Genomic DNA, 14467 nt, shown 5'->3' on the forward strand with positions numbered 1-14467 from the left:
AAATTGGTGAAAATTACTTCACTCCCAAAAATATGAACACCCTAAAACTTTGAAGCTCTCATTTCAAAATAATGAGACTTGATTTATTCTACTACATAACACTAGACTAACCTAAAACATGAACATGGCATTCTATTTTATAAAACTCAAACCCCTAAACCTTAGTCCTAGAAATCATTTTATAAGAAAGTATTACAATAAGTTTCAAATGTGGGAGAGTGATAGACACATATCTTCTAATAATAGGTGACAAAAAAAAATTATAGAAGATAAAAAATTTCATTATCAATAGCTTTACAAGGTAGTTAGACATATAGCTGGTAGTATACATGTTTTGAAGGAAACTTCATAATTTTTTTAGTAGGCATATCCATAGTGGGTGAACCACAAAAATAAGATACCCTATTTAGATAACTGCTTCTTCCTTCTATTTCTTGATGTGTCCACTTTAGCTACTATTTCATTGTCCTTGTCAACCTTAGTTGCAACCAACTAAGTAGTTTTTGTAATTGTTGTGGTTTCACAATGTATGCCCAATTTCTAGTAGAAATGGGAACCCCCTAGTCTAATTTTTTCTTTTCCAAACCGCTAGACTAGGGTCTAAGTCTTTTTTAGGGTTCTACATAGTGTTCAAGCCTAGTTTGGCCCTCTACCTAAAAAACCTAATTGTTAGAAATTGGAGGCTTTAAGAGAAAAGTGAACTTTGGGATATGCACACCTTTCAAGGTGCACTAGTATGCTAAAGTGTGCTAGTGTGGGAGCACTTCCCTTTGGTAGTGTCCACCTATGGACATGTGTAGGTGTGTACCTCCAAATGTGCACTCCATCATAGGCATAAAAAAGCCTAGAAGCCTACCCCTTTCCTTATTTTCATTTTCTCCCTCTATCTTCCAATGAGTGCACCTCTACACCTTCAAAGGTGTGCTATCTTGAGAGACCTACACACACAAACAAAAAAATACTTAGTTAGAAGATGGTCATCCTACACACCTATCAAAGATATCCAAGGTGTGCACCTTTCTTATTCTCACAAAATTAAATGAAACTTAAATTAACAAACTTCACCTAGGCAAAAGCTGTGCATCTGCACACCTATCCAAGTTGTACACATGTACACCTTTCAAAGGAAACATCCTCATAAGTATTGTAAGGGTGTGCACATAGCACACATTTTTTTCAACACTTCACCTACTCTTACCTAGTTAACAGTGTGCACCTAGTGCCCCCCACAAGGTTTGCTATGTGCACACCCTTAAGTTTTGAGGTTTTACTTAGGAGGTAAGGTGCACCTAGAGCACCCTTAAGGTGTGCAAGGTGTGCTAGAGTTTCATGTAAAATGTATAAAATGATGAACTTTTTAAGCTATTTTATGGTGTTTTCAAGTTCTAGGTTTGACTTTTTTGTAACTTGGGTTTGTTTAGGGGAAGGTATATCATCCAGTTAACTAAAGAATGGATTAAGAGATCATTCAATCTAGATTCAATTCCAAAAAAAATAGTTTCCCAAGATATAGCCTACCTAATGAAAGGTAGAGGAGCAAAGGTGCTAGTGCCAACATTCACAACACTGTCTCCAATAAGGCTGAAAATGGTGCATCCTCTTGATAGAGAAGTTGGATAATTTAGGGTACATAAGGGTAAAAATAAAATTAAAAGAGCTTCCCCTCAAAAAGTTGAGCTTGAAGGAGAGGAAACTCAAGCACCTGAGAACGAAGGGGCCAAAAATGTAGAAGTTATTCAGACTTAAGATAATCCACCAGTGCCGCCACCAGAGTAGGGACAGAGAACTCAATATCAAGCACAAGATTTGTCTCCATAGGTTCAAGAAAAAGACACCTCTCCATCAGCTCCCAAGAAGAAAATGATGAAAAATCCAATTAAAACAACAAGGAGATAAAAGATGATAAGAAAGGCTATTCCTTTTCCGTCAATCCTAGAAGTTATTACTGAAGGAGTTGAAGAGGATGAATAAGATGAAGAGGATAACCTTCGCTTGAGTTAGAGGACTTTTTTGGAAAGGGAAACTAAGGTAGAATGAAGCAGTTCCACTATAACACCACCATACAGTCCTACATAACCTATTCAAGTCACAAATTTAGAGGATGAGTTACAACAGTGGATTGATGAGCAAGAGGACCAAGGGGTTGATGTCTTTAAGATGCCAGATTTTGATTTCATGCATATAGGCACTAAAATAGTAGGTGACAAGAGAAGAGATGCACCAAAAAATCAACCTCCATAAGAGAATTGGACTCAATTTCCATCTTCACCACAAGGACCTCTAGGTGACCCACCATTGCCAGCTCAAGATGTGTCTTTACTGGATAAAGGTTTAGCCACTCCTCTCCCTTTGATCAATGAAAAATAGGTGGAATTAGTGCAAGAAGAAGAGCCACAATAAATACCCACTAATGAATTATTAGAGGAGGGAAAAATATATGAAGAACCCCATCAAACTTCCCAAGATACAGAGGCAAGGATATTGGGCTCAATAGACATAGAGATGCCTAATATAGATCTCTCACAAAAAGAAAGGACTCTAGAGAGGATCAATAAGGGAAAGGTGTTGACATATCAGTTAAGTTTGTTATTAGTGATAGACACTTATTTAGATTGTATAGAGCTACCAAGATCTTTATATAGATATCAATCTTTTCCAAGTATTTCAATTGTCACTAAGGTCTACAATTGTTTCCAAGTCCTTTGGACAAATCCTAGTGGTTACCTAGTAGTCATATAGTTATAGTGAAGATCAACTGTGTAAACCATGCATCTCAATGTATGTTGAGTTTACCATTGCAAGACAAGTTGTGCAGTGTTCACCAAGTTCATAGTGTATGTGATGTGAATCCAGTGATAACTAGGTACTTAATGTTAACCAAGTGACTCAGCTAATATCAAGCTCAAAGTGATAGTGTTTACTAAGTCATGTAATATAAATCAAGAGATATAGTTTATATGACAAGTTTTACAGTATCTACCGAGTCACTAGTGCAAATCGAGTATAAGACTAGTTGAAAGTGATCGGTATGGACTGAACTTCTATATCTACCAAGTACATGATGATGTCGAGAACTAATAGTGGATGTCAAGTATTAGAACCTCACCAAGTCAGTCTTCAGAACTTGAATGTCTTCATGTGGGTTGACTTTGTAATATCCATGGTAATTTGTATTTTGGCTGACTTTATAATATGTATAATTGGATTGATATATATGTAATTCAAATTTTCATCTCCAAGTATGAAATGAGCATGAAATTAATGTAATCATCAGAGAAGAGAAAAAGGAGTGATTTGAAAAGGATACAATAGTATAAGGGGCAATAAAGACATATCTTTCACAAAAAGGTGATTACTACATAAAGGAATCTCATTCACCAAACCAAGTTATATCTTAAAGATCATCTACTATTTCATCCTAATAGGTGGATCAATCAAATCCTTTCACAAGGTAGACTACATAGTCTTTTGTAAATCTCTTTACCAAGTGCATGCTCCTAATAGGAAAGCTCATCAGAAGTGATCAATGTAAGATTTAATAGGCTAACTTTATACTATAGTACTAAAGTTTGTGGGTATCATCCCCACCCTAGTCTTACTTTCTATTTGGAAAATTTTTGGGTCACCAAATCTTTGTGTCACAATGTTATTAATGCTTTCATATTTTCAATTTCTTATGCAAGAAATTAGATTAGGTTATATGTAATGGATTAAATGCTAATTCAATTATTGGATTAAGAGTTGAAATTGTTTAAGTTTTATAAGTTATTTGTTTACCCCTCCCCTCTCAATAACTTAGCATAGTCTTGAATATTTCCAACAATTGGTATCAAAGCATTATGGTTCTTAGGAGAGAGCTTAATAGCTTGAGCAAAGATCAAAGCCATGGAGATATTTAGCCTTGAAAAAGCTATTGACAATGAGAAGCTAGATTTGGAAATGGTCATTTCCCAACTCAAGAATGCAAAGGAGAAATTCTCTCAATCCCTAAAAAGAAGAAAAGGACTTGCAATTCAAAAGAATGATCATCTCTACATTGAAGAAAGAGTTGAAGACCTCCATTCAAGAAATTAGAATAAAATCAATGAGGAAATCAAAGAATTCCTAGAAGAGAATAGTTCCCTAAAAGAAGAGGTAAGAAAACTTAAAAGAGAGCAAGAAATTTAGGCAGTCTGGCTATGTGAAGTCATGGAATAGAAAAACAAGATAAAAAAGAGATAGATGGAAGGAACAATGAAATTCATAACCAATCCCTTCAACAAGAAGACCTTGTTAATCATCTCTCCAATGCAAATGAGGAAATTATGAGCCTAAGATTTGAAAATGAAAGAATGAGAAATAATCTAAATTCTAAAAGGCAAATCAATGAAATATTATGGAATGATTTGAACTCTAAGAGCTAAGTCAATGAAAGAATGATGAAATCACGAGAAGACATGAGTCAATTGAATGAGAAAAATCTTTATAGACAAAAAGGAAAAGTAGGAATTGGATATATAGAAGAAGGAGAATCATCCAAGCAAGGAGCTAAAAGGAACCAAAGATCTACTTGCAATCACTATGGTATGATAGGTCATACATCAAAGAAATGTTAGAGCAATGGAAAAGCAAAATTTAATTGAAAATGCTACAATCGCAATCAGCATGGGCATAAGGCTAATGAATGCAAAGATTTAGAAAGATTAAACAAAGATTTTTAGGAAAATGTCACAAATGTAAGAAACATGGATATAAGTCATCAGAATGTAATACCAAGGTATTGAATCTAGTAGAAAAAATTGTGGAAGCAATATTTGGTCAGGACTACAACACCTAGTGCAGATGTCATTATTGTGGAGAATTTGGAAATACTGGAATAAATTGTGTAAAGCTTCATTTGAGGAAAAGAGGCACTACTAAAAGATGTTTCATTTTTATAGAACCTTGTCATCTTACAAGAACTACATAGATTTTGGTAGAATTGAAGATGAGAAAAAGGAATAAGCTAATAACATCCAAAAATAGATGAGACAACAATGGGTTCTTAAGTCTATCGAGGATACAAGTCCATCCAATGATGATCAAGTCACTCAAGAATTGGGTGACTCTTATCATTTTTGCTTATGTTCTCAAAGGAAAAATTGGAACTATGCTATCAAAGAAGACATCCAAAATAGTTCCAAATTGAAAGAGAAAAATTATCCAAATTAGCATTCAGGATACAAAGGGATCACCAAGTGCAAATTTCTATTGAACTATCTTCTCTACCGAGTGAGCTTGGGTCACAGGCTCTACCGAGCAAGGTCAAGAGTGATAATGATGTTTATGGTTACCAAGTCATGAAGACTTCACCAAGTGTTCAATGCAAGCATAGTGGATGATAGTTGTCAACATGATGTCAATAGATCTACCTTTTGTACTGAGCATTTATGGAAATTTTTTATCAAAAAGCATGAAATCAAAGTCATTTCTTATCATAAAATCTCGAGTACTATTGCAAAATTATGATCTTGAGAGCTTCCAAGAAATTTGAGTGAATTTCTAGAAAATGTTTTTTAATTACCTGAAACCCTAATGAGTGAAGATGGAATCCATTAATAGAAAGGTTAAGTGAGGATCTAACATTGTGGAGTGGAATGGAAAGCACCAAATGTTTATCTCACTCCTATAATCATTGAAACCCTAGATTCAAGTGGAGTGCAGTCTCAAATCGCTCCAAAGGTACTTCTAATCAACGATATTTGCACTCATTTAAAATGTTTTATTCAAGAGATTGGTACATTGGAAATGGATGATGCCCTAGGCCAACTGTCTGTAAATGGCTTTTTGAAACCCAAGTACCAACACCTAGAAACCAAAGGGATAACTCACATCCCTCACATGCCCTATGAATTTCAAGTTAAATGGAAAAGGTTTATCTTCAATTGGGTGCATAACGATCAGTTGTGGTCGAAACAACTAGTGTTGATCATTGGCCTCTCAATGCTAGCCTAGGCCAAAATGACAAAAACCCTAGGTCAGGCTGAACTTGAAAAGAAAATAGTATTAGAATGGGATGATAGAGGAATGAAAATCAGTAGTGTTTCAGATATGGAATTGAAGATTGGTATTCCTATTATTGCGCACAAAATATATAGCTCTAGCAGGTTGAACAGTGTGTCATGTGAAGTTGTCAACTTGGCATACAAGTTGGTAAAGAACAAATTATCATTCGACCCTACAAAGCTATTGTTGAAACAGTTCAACAAAAATATGGAACGCATAAGGATTTCAAAGAATAACCCATGTAAGTTTGGTTCCTTGTTAACTTGTCTATTCTTTTATGTTAAAAAATTCTTCCCTTCAAAAGGCACTATTGTTCGGAGAAAAAATGTTCCTGTGTTATATCAGATAAATGAGTTTATTGTTGAAATGGGTGAAAATTACAATAGTATTATGGATAATTATTTTGATGCATTCAAAGAGAAAATGAAAAATAGCTTTCGAATCCATAAGAAACTAGTTGAAGATTATAAGGATGATGTATTTTTCAAGGTGGATTGTGACAAAGTGTAAATTCAAGCAATTAAGGCTAGAATTACGTGGGTAAAACCTCTTGGTTATGAGGTTAATATTGATGAAATTAAAGAAAATATTGAAGCTCTTGTCAATGAGCTAGTTGATCCTAAGGCTACATATTTTGGAACATATGATGAAGTAAAGGCTAGGATTGAACTTGAAATAAAGTTCCTTAGGTGGTGAACAAAGGAAAGAAGAGGATTGCAAAATTGAAAACCAGTTCTACCCTTTTGTTAACCAAGGGAAAAGGTGAAGATGAGGAAATAGAGGATGTGGAACTAGAGGATGAGGTAAAATCTCAAGAAGAAGAGCCATTAAGGAAGAAAGACACGGTGATTATCACGAAGCCATAAAAACCATCCACTATAGTTTTCACTAGGAGATCCTCAAGGAAGAAATTTTACAAGGAAGGAGGAGAAATTATATTCAAGAAACCTTGACCTACCTTTCGAGATAGACTGAAATAACTTCAAGAAGGAGTAGGCATAACCAACTTTAAAGCATTAAAATATGAGACTAGGACTGAGCAAGAAAAGAAGCAAATTGAAGACCTGGTGATGAACAAAATGGGTAAGTGGAAATACTCACTAGACTAGCTTACTTCTCAACTCCCTAATATTTTGTTGGAAAAGATAAAGCTAAGATGAGATTTTTCCATGCAAACTATCAAATACATATATGCAAAAACCTTGAACTAGCTAATACTGAGCATATCATATGCTAAGGTAAAAAAGTCATTAAAGAAAAATGAAGAAAAATTGACTCTGAAGTTTAATACTTGTCTAGTTTTGATTAAAGACATTGAGAATGTTGTAAGGAATGCAAAAAACAATTGGAAGAATATTTATTTGTTACATAAACCATTTGATTTTCTAGTTGATGTTAAAGATGATGATGATGAAAAATATAAGGAGAAAGATGAAGAAGAGAATGTTGAAGAAGCAACTCATTTTGACAATGAAGATGATGAAGAGTATCAAGGAAAAGAGGCTACCGAGGAAGCAAAGAAAGATGATGAGGAGATTGATCAAATTAAGATAGTAATAGTCATTGTCTCACTTCCTCACTCTCCAAGAAAACCAGTGACAATATAAAGCACAGAGTCAGCCCCATCAAGTTTGATTGTGACAACCAGTGCCAATCCAAATGTACAATCACTCTTTACTCCTACTTAGCTCAACACATAACTAACAAAAGTGACCTCCACTTGATCTAGCAAACTATAGACTCTTGCTTCATCAACCAAGTTGACCACTTTAGTTTTGAGTACATTAATTTTGGATTCTCCAGGTATTTCTATAAATATTCCTTCAATAAGCATAGTATCAATTTTTATAAATAGTCCTAGTATGTCTATAATTTTTTATATTCCAAGCACACTAGCATTAAGGAAAGTTGAGTTCAAGGTTCAACTAAGCTCAAAATTTTTGGGAAAATTAAAAGAGCTGGAGGAAGAAATTGATTTAGATGATGAAATTGTAATCCCAAATTGGGACATTTCCAAGCTTACTTCAGACCAAATGCAATTATTTGGTGAACTTCTCTAGAAGAAGGCTAAACAACAAAAACTAAGAGAGAAGAGAGATAAGGAATTTAAAATAATTGAAGATGCAAAGAAAATTTTGGTAGAGACCATAGATATTGAGGTTGACTCTTCTCATCCAATTCTATATTAGCTAGTAGAGGCAGTACAAAAATTTAATGAAGATACTGAGGGACTAGATAAGTTAGTGTAAAAAGAAGAGAAGAAGTTTGATAATAAAGTGTTGGAGAACATTGCTTAGAAGATAGTCATTTATCAAGTAGAACTTTCTAAAAAATTTGGCAATATAGAAGAGCCTTGTACAAATGTGTAATCACTTTTTTGAAAGCTATGTGAAGTTTTTGAGTTCATTAAAGAAATAAAGGACAAACTATCCAAAATAGATGAATATTTGAAGGCTAGTGCTTAGCAGCTACAAGTTGACCCTATTTCAAGCTTTGGACATTTTCAAAAGATAAGATTTTTGTTAGATATGCATGTACAATTGCTTAGAGAAGAAGCAAGGATAAGATCCACATTGATTGATATACAAAATATGATTCTTCCCATCATGGATGTACTATAGAAACATACTATACATTCAAAAACTCTAATCTATGACAATAATTTCTAAGTTTCAAATCATATGATAGAATTATTAGCAGAGGTCCGAACTGCATTTTACACATGCAAGGTCCTGCAAGACAATTGGGATAACACCCTTGAAATCATTCTCAAGGTACATTCAATTTTTTAATCTCATTTTTGTGTTAAAATGTAAATAAATAAAATACATCTTTGACATAAATGTCAAAAAGGGGGAGAAAGATATATGTATGAAGAAAGACATATGTTATGGGGGAGAACATGCAGAATTAATAGGGGAGTAAGATATGTGCAGAGAGATATGTTGTATATAGAAAGAATATGTATAGTATACTGTATAAAAGAACCTTACCATGTACAAATATATCCCTTACCAAATCAATTTTGAAAAATCTCAAAAATAGTATACTCTATCGAGCTAGAATCATAATGTGACGGATAAAAGGTATTCAATTTTTTTTTTTTTGAATTTAGTTTTGGTTGATAAGTGATTTTATCAATAATGCCAGAGGGGGGGATTGTTGACATATCTGTCAAGTTTGTTATTAGTGACACACACTTATTCAGATTGTATATAGCTACAAAGCTCTTTGTATAACTATCAATGTTTGCCAATTATTTCAATTTTCATTGAGTTTTACAGTTTCTACCAAGTCCTTTGGACAAATCTCAGTGGTTATCAAGTAGTCATAGTTACATTGAAGATCAGCAGTGTAAACCATCATCCTAATGTATGCTAAGTTTACCAGTCCAAGTTGAGTTGTGTAGTGTTTGCTAAGTTTTCAATGCATGTTATGTGAGTCTAGTGTTAACCAAGCTACTCAATGTTAACCAAGTGACTCAGTTTATACTAACCTCAAGGTGATAGCATTTAATGAGTCATACAATATAAATCAAGGGACTTAGCTTATATGATGCTTTTCATAGTATCTACTAAGTCATCAATACATACCAAGTTTAAGGCTACTTGGAAGTGATTAGTACAAACTAAGCTTCTACATCTACCAAATGCATGATGATGTCGAGCATTAATAGTGGATGTTGAGTATCAGAACCTAACTAAGTTAGTCTTCAAAACCTGAATGTCTTCATGTGGGCCAACTTTGTAATATTTATGGTAACTTGTATTGTGGCCAGCTTTGTAATTTGTATAATTGGATTGATATATATGTAATTCATTTTTTCATCTCCAAGTATGAATATGAGCATGGAATTAATGTAATCATTAGAGAAGAGCAAAAAGAGTGAATTAAAAAGGCTACAATAGTATAAGGAGAAACAAAGACATATCTATCACATCAAGGTGATTAGTACATAAAGGAATCTCACTCAACAAACAAAGTTGCAGATTAGAGATCATCTACTGTTTCATCCTAATAGGTGGATCAGTCAAAATCTTCCACAAGGTAGACCTAACAATCTTTTGTAAATCTCTTTGCCAAGGCATACTTAAGTGTATGTTTGTAAATACTTTCATAGGGTGGACCTAGTAGTCCTTAGCTAACAATGTAGATCATTAGAAGTGATCAATGTAAGCTTTAACAAGCTAACTTTATACTACAGTACTTAAAGTTTGTGGGTATCATCCCCATCCCAATTTTACTTTCAATTTGGAAGGTTTTTAGGTCACCAAATCTTTCAATCACAATGGTATGATTGCTTTAATATTTTCAATTTCTTATGAATGCAATTAGATTAGATTATATGTAATGGATTCAATGTTAATTGGATTGTTGGGTTAAAAGTTGAAATTGTTGAAGTATTAGAAGTTACTAATTCAACCCTCCCCTCATGGTAACTTAGTATATTCTTGAATATTTCTAACAAAAGGTTGTAGCTGAGAAAACCCCCTCTTCATCCAAGTATAAGTCTATGATGGAAACTACTCCAAGGTGGTTGAGAAAAGAAGTGATGATTAGACATAAAATGCAAGTGTATTGTACTAAGGAAGAGAGAATAAGAGAACTAGTTGAAGCTCTCAAGAAGCCTAAATTACTTAAGGGTGATGCACGTACATTGTCCTTCATTATGAAGGACAAAAATTAGGACTTTTTTTCTCACATTGCTTTTCCTCCTCTACATGAAAATACTGAGGATTTGACCCCTAATGACTATTAGATCAAGAAGTATTACTAGGAAATCTAGCTATAAACACAACTAATTTAATGGTCACCACAATAGTTAATGAAGTGTTAAATCACTTACACAAAAATGAGACTGAATTGGTCAAGTTGAGAAAGTAGAATGAAATCATGAGAGGATTTTGACATGAGTTAGTTGGTCCTAGTGACCTAGAGAATTCAGAGATGACTCTTGAATCATCTTTAGAGAGAAAAGATAAGGAAAAGGAAGTTATATAGGTTGATTCAATTTTTAAGGATTTTTAGTTATGGTGAGAAATTTTTAAGGATAAGGGTGTGCAGATAATATACGAGAACCTCAAGTTATTTTACCATATGCAAAATAATGTAAAGAAACTAGTTGTTTTTTTAAACTAGGATTTTGGATTGATGGATAAGGTACATGCCTAAAGAAATGACCTTCGAGTGTTGTAATCAATAAAAGGTCAGAGGTATCATATGCTGATGGATGTATATATGATAGATGAGTTAGATAAGGTAGATTATTGGACTAAGAAGATTGTGACTAGTAATAAAGTAATGGAAACATTATATGTGGATATTCACAAGCTCAAGGATCAAACCTAGGAGCAAATTTTGCAAGAAAAGAAATATTATAGTGATGCATGCCGTGACATATTTGAAGATAAATCAAGAGATAAACTCTTGGTAGTGAAAATATTCACCGAAAAGCTTTGAAATATATTTGAAGAAGCTTCAACTAATGAATACATTAGACAAGAATTTAAGATAGAGGATGCATTGCTAGAGTTAGATGTAAAGCTCAAAGATTTTGCAGAGACTCGTGTAGAAGTGGGAAACCATTATAAAATTCAAGAGGAAAAATCTAGACATAGCTTTGGTATGAAGGGGAACAAAACCCAGAAGCTAGAATTTTAGCTTTGACACTTCGGAAACTTTTGATTTTTTGGACCTATCTTCCAAAGTCCACTTCTCCCATGGTACACAAAATGTGCAAGTTGCACTTCTCCAAAGGTGCACCATAATTTTTTGAAGAATTCATAGGTGTAGTGACAGTTAACTACTAGTTCTAAATTTAGATCTTTCCATGCATCAAAAATGCATTCTAACAACAGTTTAACTCGTACAAACCTCCAGAGAAGGTTGAGGTTCTATTCTAGGCATCTCCAAAGACTCCTACATCATCTAATATCTTTCTTCTTCTTATTTTCTCATGATTTCTTTGTTTTAATAAATATGAAGGATCATGCACCCATTAAATTATATAAATAAGGGTGGAGTCCTACTTAGGACCAATTATAGAGTAAATTTGTACATATATAGATTTGTTTTATTAGTTTAGAAGCATATATCTATATGAAGAGATCTCTCACTCTCAACACAAATTGAGGAGAAGATTTCATATAAATTGAGCAATTAAACATGTATTTCAGGTCATTATTTTGATGCAATAATGTATGCTATTGGTGCATTCATTCAAAGTGTAGTTATTCTTGCCTATGTGTGTTATATTTTGTGAATTATGTTTGTGGAGTGTGGTGGAGCCAATAGTTTTTTTGTGTTATTTTGATTAAGTGATCTTTTAATTTTGGTGTTTTCCATGAATTTACAAATTTTACTTATGTACTTAGTTGGAGAAGAGATCACCCTATTGTTCTTGTATAGCTTTTTGTCTCGCATGAGCGCACTTTGTGTGGCCTTGCGATCTAATGAAAAGTGAAACATCTTATGATTACTGAAAGCCTATCAATGATTGCATCAGTCAAATTAAGGAAGGATTACTCCTATTTTCATTATTTTCCTACCTATCTTTTCAAAGGCTTAACTCATAGATGTGTTGTTTCTATAGCTTAAGTCCATTAGGGATTTATTTTTTAAGTCATTTTCTTAAACTTCTTGTTACCCTATCTTCATTTTTTTCTTGTAAATTTTTTTTTTTAATTTAGGAATTCATATAGTTCCATTGTTATATTGCATTCATTATAAATAGAAAAATAGAAAAATATATTTCTTTTTGTGTGATTACTCTTTTCAGATACCAAGCAGATTCAAAATCTAATCCAAAATTGGTTAGAACTAGTAAAGGCCTCCTTGTGAACACTCACATTTATGTTCTACTAAGTGCATTCTAGTCGGTTGCAAGATCTCCCAAAACCTTAGAGTTCATCCCAGATTAGATTTTCATGGGAGGAGTTTGAAAAGATTCCTATCGGTAAGCATCATACAAAATGACAGCTCAACATAAGTGGTGCTAGAAGGAGGGCCCTAACCATTTGGAATAAAAGAAAATAGTTTTGCAATTTCAAAAGTTTGCAAATATGTTTTTTTACAACTTCAAAAAAAGAAAATTAACTATCACTATTCTAATGTGCGCAAGATGCACAAGGTTCCAAGGTGTACTAGGTGCACCTTTTGGAGAGGTGCACTTTAGTAGAGGTATACTTTTTTAGAATTTGACACAAACTAGAAAATCCTGATCCATCATCTCCATTTTAGCAAGCTTTGAGATCTTCACATGGTACACATGAGTTCCTCGAACTTAGCCATTTTCATAAGTGTCATTGTGACAAAGGACTCCCTCAAATTCTACCACTTCCATTCATCATTTCATCATCTTCCTCAATTCTACCTCTACAAAAACCACCCATTGTTCCATCAAATCCTCCAATGGCCTTTATTGGAAATGTTGTAGACTCACCAATCAACTTGATAGGTGCATTTAATGGCCTTCCTAAAAATCCTAAGAAGGTTTATGAAAGGTTCACCTATGGAGAGACAAGAATCGCTAAAGATCACATTAAGGTATTTAAAGAAATTTGCAACTGAAAGAATATTGCTAATGAGAATGTAGTTATTTTCTTATTCCCTAACTCTTTGGGAGAAGTTTCCTGAAATTGGTATGTTAAATCACCATCTAGATGTGTCAGAGATTGGGATACTTTAAAAAAATGTTCTTGCAATAATTCAAAACTTTCATCAATTCATATCAATCAAAAGGGACCTAGCAGAGATAGTTTAGCACTTCAATCATCACTTTCATATGCCCTACTACAAGTTGGAAATGTTATACACTATATTAGTTGATGCTAAAATTCATATATATCTGAATCTTATGGACCATCTTACTATTATTTTCCTAAGAAGACTTCCTATGGCAGATATCGATACATTAGATAAAGTCTTCTTGGAGGCAATTACCTTTACAAAGCAAACCAATCCTAATGAAGGAGGATTGATGCTTCCAACTCAAGCTATTATAATGATGCCAACATATCCTATTGGAGAACCCATGATGTATAGCCAATTCGTACCAATGAATCTAGTCCCATTATAGCAGTCACCTACTCTGAAAACCCCAGCTATTGTAGACACCTAAAAATCCTTTAGAAAATAAAGTATTTTTATTTTCTGAAAAATTCCTGATAACAATATCATTTATTAATTAATTAATTTTTATGCCATTAAATCCTTTTATCTTAATTAAAAATATTTAATTAAGGAATCCCTCCCAAAAATGTTTAAATCTTATTTAAACATTATTTCTTTATTTATTAATTATTTAATTAATAAATTGACCAAAAATCCTAAAATAAATAAAAAAATTATTTTTTTCCCAAAAGTTGGCCAATTTCCTTATGACCAATAACCTCTTCCAAAATCTTCTAATCCTTCTTTAATTTCGATTAAAGGCTAATCCCAT

Source organism: Cupressus sempervirens, chromosome 7 (assembly GCF_028749045.1).
Source record: "Cupressus sempervirens isolate cs-2001-9-10 chromosome 7, ASM2874904v1, whole genome shotgun sequence".
Taxonomy (NCBI): Eukaryota; Viridiplantae; Streptophyta; class Pinopsida; order Cupressales; family Cupressaceae; genus Cupressus; species Cupressus sempervirens.